This window comes from Sapajus apella, unplaced genomic scaffold (genome assembly GCF_009761245.1).
Source record: "Sapajus apella isolate SASKATOON/1434 unplaced genomic scaffold, GSC_monkey_1.0 scaffold36, whole genome shotgun sequence".
NCBI classification, from domain to species: domain Eukaryota; kingdom Metazoa; phylum Chordata; class Mammalia; order Primates; family Cebidae; genus Sapajus; species Sapajus apella.
In genome coordinates this window covers 35576810-35585097 of record NW_022436976.1, presented here as the reverse complement: position 1 = coordinate 35585097, position 8288 = coordinate 35576810, and the positions used below count along the sequence as shown (strand labels likewise).

The 8288-nt window shown below is 45.4% G+C and overlaps 1 long non-coding RNA gene across 1 annotated transcript; it reads right to left on the bottom strand.

Moving 5' to 3' along the window:
* Positions 1-3741: 3741 nt before the first annotated feature.
* On the bottom strand, positions 3742-7775 carry LOC116563727. The gene is made up of 2 exons (XR_004274539.1): positions 7526-7775; positions 3742-3835 (listed from the first exon to the last, which is right to left on the bottom strand). It is a non-coding gene; the product is annotated as an uncharacterized LOC116563727 (long non-coding RNA).
* Between the last annotated feature and the right edge of the window lie 513 nt (positions 7776-8288).

The following is an 8288-nucleotide window of genomic DNA, read 5'->3' as shown; positions in this document are numbered from 1 at the left end:
TTGAAGGAGTAAGTTGAGGGCACTTAGCGAATCAACTTCCTAATGAATCTTTTCAGGTCTGGATGGGAACTGGTCTGTTACTATGGAACTTGGCTTGATTTGGAAATTAATGTGGTAATTTACAGCCACTCTGCCAGGCAGGAAGATTAAAAAAGAGAGAGAGAGTGAGGGAAGAGAGAGCGAGCGGAGAGAGAGCAAGGCAAGAGAGAGTGAGGGGACAGAGAGTGAGGGGAGAGAGACCTCTGCAGTGGCAGAACCTTGAGAGGCACCGATTTAGGGCATGTCCGGAGAGCTGGAGTGTATGCACTCACTGGGTACCATGAAGGTGGTGTCAGCCAGGTGGGCCCATGTGAGACACAGGTATGGGGGCAAGGAGAGATACTTCACAAAGTAGATCAAAAATCAGTGCCCCAGGACCAGTTAGGGCAGTGCGGGCAGTCCTCCCTTTAGAGAGAGAGAGACAGACAGACAGAGAGAGAGAGTGAGTGTGTGAGAGTGTGTGCGTGTGTGTGTGTGTGTGTGTGTGTGTGTGTGTCACTAACTTCTGAGATTCATTTCCCAAAGTCAGTTTTTGCCATGGCCATAAGTCACCAATGTTATTACTTAATGTTTTTCTTTAAATTTACTCAATTTGTATCTTAAATGAGTTTTATATCACTTCTATCATAAATGGAAAACCAATATTACATACAAAGAAGAAAAGGTAAATGTAAAATTAATTACACTGAAAATAAAACAAAATTACTAAATTCTAGAGCAGCCCTTGCCTGTCAAAGGCTCTGAGTCTGAAACCTGCCCCCATTTGGGGAAAAGCATGTTAAGAGAGGTGCTCAAGACATATTAGTGCAGACCTGAGGTGTAAGCACCTCTTGTTGTAATCAGACAGATTGAAAGAAGAATTAAATGGAAACTACTTTTGCACTTGTGAGTCAGTGCTGTGTAACGCTATGATCTTTGCATTTTATTTATTTAACAAACATTTACATAGCACATACTATGTGTCAGAGACTATTCTAAAAACTTTTTAAAAATCAACTCATTTAATTCCTATACTAACCCTAGATTATTTCCATTTTAGAGAGAGGAGACTGAGGTACAGAGAAGTTTAGTAGCTTGCTAGAGGTCACTTCAAACCATCTAAAATCCTGTACTGGTCATTCTACCCTTTGGTGGCCAGAGTGGCCCAGAGATCCTCCAGCCACTGTCTAGACCACAGCTACAGACATGTGGGACGGAACAGTATGCAGACAGGGAGTTCTAGTTAGCTGTAGACTGACTCCTCATGGCCCAGGCCAGGCCAGGCCAGTGGTGGCATCACTGGGTAGATCCTGGGGGTCCCTCCTCCTAAGCCCTCTGAGGCTCTCCATCTGACTCTAAGTCTGAGTTCTATGGGTGGCAGGCAGGAGACAGTTGGATGCTGATTCAAAAAAGAGTCTCTAGGAGAGAAGGGGGTGATTTTCTTGTTTTTTTGTTTTGTGAGGTTTTTTTTTTTAATATATAAATAGATATAACACAAGCCCTTTTCTGCTTTTCTCTGCTAACTGTTCTTGGCAGAAGTCTTTAAGGACCAGACAGGGGCTTTCACTGATGGTCAGGTGGCTGGGATCTGAGGAGATGGCGGGTTTCCTTGGCATAATGGCAGTGGTGGGAACAAATGGAATGGTGTAGAGATGAGGGGCCCTCTTTGGAGGGAGGGTTTCTGTGACCAGCTGCCTCTGCAAATGCAGGGAGGTGCCCTTGAGGGGCCCACTCTGGCAGTCCCTCCCTGGACAGCCCATGCCTTGTTCTGGCCTTGGGATGTAAGACATACCGCAATCCTAACTATAACCTGAATTGGGTGACAGGGGCCCTGCATCATTATTAGAATAATAAAAGAGTAGCAGATGGAATATTCTGGAAATTAATAAAACATTATTCTCTTTTGCACCTCCAAGTACGTGAGCCTTGCCCCGTCTAACTAGTGTGAAGTTGAGAATCTTCCAAAAGGGATTCCAAGAGAGAGAAAGTAATATTTGGCCTCCGACATTAAGAAAAAAAAAAGCCAGAATTTTATCCTGACCAGAACTAAAAGGAAGAGAGGAGGCTCAGAAGGAAGTCCAGATCATCAATAGAAAGAAGTAATACATTTTTTCTGCAGATTTGAGTTGGAATGTGAGTTAAATTTGAGAATCTACTAAATAGTTCACATTGATCATTTCCTTTGTGTCAGGTCATTCATTTGCCAAATGTTTTATATGCACAGCCTCATTTAATCTTCTAAATAATCCTGAGGTTGGTGCTGTTACTATCTGCATTGTATGACTGAGGAGGAGGTTAAATAACTTGGTCAAGTTCAGACACCCAGGAGACAGTAGATCAGGGATTTGAATCTTCCGGCATTTCCCTAGACTGTAGCGATTGTCCCCATGAAACTACTAGGCCCCATGGCCCCCATGATTCACATCTCCCAAGAGTAACCAGAATGCATCTTAAGAGAAAATATGTCTTCAGGTGTCAGAACCAAAATTCTTGGGCTCATGTCAGTCAAGGCCTCACCCAGACACCCTCCATGGGGGTTCTCAGGAAAGAAGGAGAAATGATCCTTAGCCAGCCCCTCACAGATGCCACGGCACATAGAGCATGGAAAGGCCACTGGGAATGCATGGGCCCCACACTGGAGGATCTGAACTGTGGAGGCGTTTGCCTCCTCTGGGCTCCTTACACAGACCAGGTGTGTGCTACCACACAGATTCCAGATTTATCAATAATGCAGATCACACATCCTCACCAGGATCTGGGGCTTTACAAGTTTTCTCAGCAGCTCAGTGAGCCCCTCAGCTTTCAGAGGCTCAAGGCACAGCCTACCAGCCCACCTGGGGATCCCCGCTCCCCTTTCTTCAGGTGGAAGCTCAAAAGTCATGCAGGATCTGGCTTCCCAATAGTCCCCTGAACATTGGAGAAGTTTTGCCTCACCTGTCTACCTTTCCAGCCTTGTACCTTATACATATAACCCCAGCAGAGAGGGCATGAGGCCATGTTCATCTGTAGACCTTGCCCCCTGAGGTATCCAGATCTCTTCCCTTAAGCCTGAGGCCTAGAGGCCAGCCTGGCTCCACTAATGATTGTTGCACGGCCTTCAACAGGTGAGTTACCCTCTCTGCATCTCAGTTTCCAAATAAAGGGTTGGAGCCTCTGAGGCTTAGTAGCCACTGCTCCCCCTGTCTGGAACACCCTTCTCTACTTCTTAGACTGTCTGACTCCTAGGTCTTTCTAGACTCAACTCATCTTATCAGATCCTTTAGGAGGCCTTTTCTCATCCTCCAACTTCCAATTCCTATCCTAAGCTGAATTGTGTTTCTTCTCTCTGCTCCAATAATTATTATTAGGTTTTTGGTATAATGTCAAACTTTTATTAAGCACTTACCATATGTCAGGCACTGTTCTAAGACTTCGCATATATGAATGTATTTACTTTTCACAACTCCGTAAGGTGGATGCTAATTGTGTCCTTATTTCACCAAAAAGGAAACTGAGAAATAGAGGCAAAATGAATTACCTGAGGTCATCTAGCAAGTAAGTGTCTGAGCTGGCATTTGGACTCCTCCATGGTTCTCAAGAATGATGAAAATTATGATAGGGCATGAGGGAAGCCACCTTATCTGTCAGAGGTTCCACTGTGGTATGTGATCCTGTTCAGGGAGGCCCAGGCAAAGTTTATAATCAAATCGCTTCTTTTGTTTTGGACACTTATAGCTTAGCGATGGCCTCCAAACCCAACTTTCTGCTCCCAGCATCAGAAATTTGTCTGTTGTCATTGTTACAATTACCCAAATGCACCCCAGAATAGAAGTCTAAGCTGTGGAAGGACAAGGACATGGCATCATGAATCAGAAAATGGGGTAAGAGGTGAAGCTGAGTGATTTGGGCAAGTTCCTCCTCCTCTCTGAGCTCTTCCCTCATCTGAAAACATGGAGATACAATACCTACCTCAGAGATTTGGGGAGGATCAAATAAAACAATGGGTATCTTGGGAAGCAGAGGCAGGAGGATCGCTTGAGGCCAGGAGTTTGAGATCAGCCTTGACAACAGTGAGACTCCATCTCCACAAAAACGTTTAAAATTAGCTGGGTGTAGTGGTGTGCACCTGCAGTCCTAGCTACTCGGGAAGCTGAGACAGGAAGATTGCTTGAGCCCAGGAGTTTGGTGCTGCAGTGAGCCACGACCAGACCACTTAACTCCAGCCAGTGACAGAGTGAGATCCTGTCTCAAATATATATATATATATATATATAAAATGATAAGAGTCAAAACCCTGAGCAATTAAATCATTCAATAGTGATTCAGCAAGGACCTATCACTGTTGCGGTCAAAGAGGGGAAAATGTCCCTGCCCTCAGAGAGCTTACATTTGAAGATGGTGTTTGCACTAGAGCTGTTCCCCAGATCAGCTCTTCCTGAAGGAACCTATCTCTATGCGTGAAATCACTGTGTCCCCATCATAGGAGAATTTCAGAATCCACATTGACAGGTACCCTACTGCCCTACTCACTGCTATGCCCTCTTCTTCCTCTGTCCCCACCTAGGTAAATGAGCAGCCTCTGACAGCTTACCCTCTTCTCTGGGTATTCTTCCTCCTCTCTAAAATAAGGAGTTTGGGTTGGATTGATTTCCAAACCCTTCAATGTGGCCATTAATTACTGAATGGTTTACTACTTCTTTAGTTGGTGAGGGTAGCAGGTGGGCGAAGGATAAACCAAGCATCTGCGAGGATCTTAGGAGATTCCCAGGCATGTCCTCATTAAGGCTGAGGTACTAAATTTTACTCTTTGGCCACATCAACACCTTTAATTTCCCTCCACCTCCTGCTGAGAATACATTCTGGTTCTCACCCATGTGCCTTTGTCTATGCTGTTTCCTTTGCCTGGGACACTTCCCTCCATTCCTTGCCTTCCTGGGCAGTTCCTATATTACCTTTAAAACTGAGAGCAGAAGTTGACCCCTCCCTAGTCTGCTATTTTTGCATTCAGTGTATTAAAGTATAATCTCATCATGTGAATATCTGTTTCTCCCACAACACCGAGAGCTCCTCAAGGACAGGGACTGTATTTTATAAGGTCGTGTCCTCAGCCCCAGATCAGTGCCTGGTGCTAAATTGGTATTAGATAGATTGAAATGAATGTGATTTAAAGTCACCTGCTGAAGTACCTAATATCAGGAAATGGTAGAACCAGGACTTGAACCCAGGGCTGAAGACTCCCAGTCCAGCACATCTCTTCTCCCTACAGCTGTCAGGAGAGGGTAAGAGAAGACCCACTGGCACAGGAAGGGTGTTGGGACCAGCTGCTTTCCTCAGCCTTCCACAGGGTTGGAGGAATCTGTGGGAAAGCCAGGTTGCCTGGGAGGGGTCCTCAGGGGACCATGCTGCCCAGACTTGTTTACTTCCCCTTTTCCCCTTCAGCCCAGCTGCTGGTTTCCTGGGGACTGAAGTCAAGCCGCACTTCCCCACTTCTGCTCCCTTTCCTCAGACCTCTGTCAATACAGTGGGAACCTGGCTTTCTGAATGAGATGGGAGGAGACAAAGAGAGCCACCCACCCCCACGCCTGTCGAGTGCCCAGTTCATATTCCTGCTGCGACTGTATCTAAATTTGCAAATCGTCACCCCGTGCCCCACCATCATGTGTCATCTTTTATGCATGGCCACCTCTGCCGCGCTGCACAGCCAGTTGCTATGCAACCAACGACAGCGCCGCGGGGGCCTGACATTAGTGAAAGCAAATTGACCAGAGGAGCCTTCATCCTGCATGCAAAGCAGCCAGGGCCTCACTCTTTGGAGAGGCTGCTGGAGCTGAGGCTGGGCCACCTTTTTCTATGGGGGTCAGACCCTTTGGCTGCAGCCTCCCTAGCCTAAGCTACAGACACTGGGAAGCTTTAGTCCTCCTACTTCTGAAAAAGGCTGAAATTTGACCAGTGACAAGAGCTGCTTCCAAAGGGAAGGGAGGGCAAATGCATCTTCAGGCTCTAAAATTCTGACCCTCCAGTGGGATGGACATTAGGTCCTGCAGAAAAAGAGTTACTATTCATTGAGCACTTACTATGTGCTAGGCAGTATTTGGCACGAGAACGGTACAATGCAAAAAGCTCTAACTTCCTGGATCCCAGCCCAGCCTCACTGTTACTCAGCTGTGTGTTGTGCATGCAAATTACTTATCAGGACATAGCCAGCCACTGAGGGCTGTCCCTAGACATCTTGGCAGGCAATAAAATATTGGATAATGGGGAGGGAGAAGGAAGCCAGTACAGCAGCAGGAGTGAGAAGATGAGAGAAAGGAAGGGAGGATGCTGCCTTGCACACCCAGTGTTGCAGGACTCTGAGCCTCCTGTTGGGAAGAACAGAGGACATTAGGAGCTGGTAGCTCTGCTCCCCTCTTCTACATAACCCCTAATGGCCCCCACTCCCAGGAATGTGACCTCACAATTTCCTATTTGAGCATGCATACACCATTTTGCACTGGAAGGTAGAAAGTTGTGCTGGAAAGGACAAGGCTTTGGAATTCATTAGAACTTGCCTCAAATCTGGGTGTTTGCCCTCCCTAGTGGTATGACTACAGCCATTTACTTCTTTTTTGAAATTTCAGCTTCTCAGTCTATACAATGGGCATGATGATACCTACCTTCACAGGGTTAAATGGCTGCCATATGTAAAGCACCTAACAGAAAATCAGTAAGTGCCACTCCTCTCCCCCAAACTTCAATGGCACTCAGTCAGCCTGACATTGTTCCTATCCACCTCCCCCAGCCTTGTCCTCCTCAGTCCCTGCACCTCTGCACTTTTCTTTGGGTACAGCATCTCCCTAGAAGCCCCTCCTCTTGCTCTTCGCTTTCTAAAGTCTGGTCCACCTCTAAGGACTATAAAACAAGTTAAAAGTAACTTCAGTAAGAAACCCTGCCCACCAGGCCATTCCCCAATCCACTTTCCAGTGGAAAATTCTTGGAGCAGGGAACCAAGAAAAGACTCTCCTTTCTTCGGTGGTGAGTTTGAGAAACTCTCTCTTAAAGCTCAGTCACCCATTGAGGAATGTCATTCTGTGGCTCCTGTATCCTGAGGGCTATGTCTCACCCTGAAGATGGGCAAGGAGCAACCTCAGAAAACATAGCTCAGGGACTTACCAGACACCCAGCATGGTTCTAGCTGCCATAACACCACTGTGGTTTTGCACTAGAGTTGTTAACACTCATAACCACTAACTAATTCACAATTACTCCTTAACATACCAACAAAACCTTTGCTTTTCATACAAATCAGCGAGGTAGACATTACCCCCCATTTACTGAGGAAGAACGGAGGCTCAGAGAGGAAAGGTGACATGTACAAGATCACAGAGTAGGTGGGTGGCGGTCAAACTGGAGCTGGTATGCAGTCTTACATGAAAATGGCCTACACAGCTGTAATATATGGACTTTGTCTACATCATCAGTCATCATTAACATTTCAGACTAGTTTGCCCATTGAAAAGAAACTCACAAGTTGAAACACAAAGCCACTTACCTGTTTCTTGTAAAGATAAAAACCTTTACCAAACCCAGAGATAAGCAGCAAAGGGAGTGCAAAGAGTATCAGCTCAGCTGGATGTCCCTGGGCAAGTGACTCCATTCTGCTGAGCTGGGGGTTCCTCTCTATGAAATGGAAGACAAGGAGGTTACCTACCAGATTCTCAGGACTGTTTTGAAGGGCAAAAATGATACAGACCAAAACAGTGCTAAAGTATGAAATTTTGATAGATATTAGTATATCCTTAGAAATGACATTGCTCCAAACCAGAGGTTAAAAACCTGTTTCTGACACATGCTTTTATTTAATTATTCGATGTTGAAAATTGTTGTTTTCATTGTTTAAAGGGAGATGTGCCGATTGTATTGCCTTCATGTTGTATTGAAAAGCATTTCTTCATTATTTGAACTAATTTCCAAACAAATTAAAAACTTGTAGCAGTCAAGCTCTGACTGTTGCATCTATTAGATTCAGAAGATGGCAAATTCCTTAAAACACAGATATAAACAATTCTGGTAACACAATCTGATTTTATAATTAATTTTCCGCCTGGGAAGGCGAAAGTTCTCCTTCTCATATTCTTTGTCCTCAGGTCCCCAACTGTTCTGCCAATTCTGGCAGACTCTTAATTAAGGAAAAGCAGATTTTGTTACCTGGAATTCTGTTGTGTTGTATGTAAAAAGGCAAATGTTTTTCTCAAATGTGCTTTGATCAGAGAGATGGCCAGGTAGAGGCAGTCAACACATTCTTCTGTGACTGG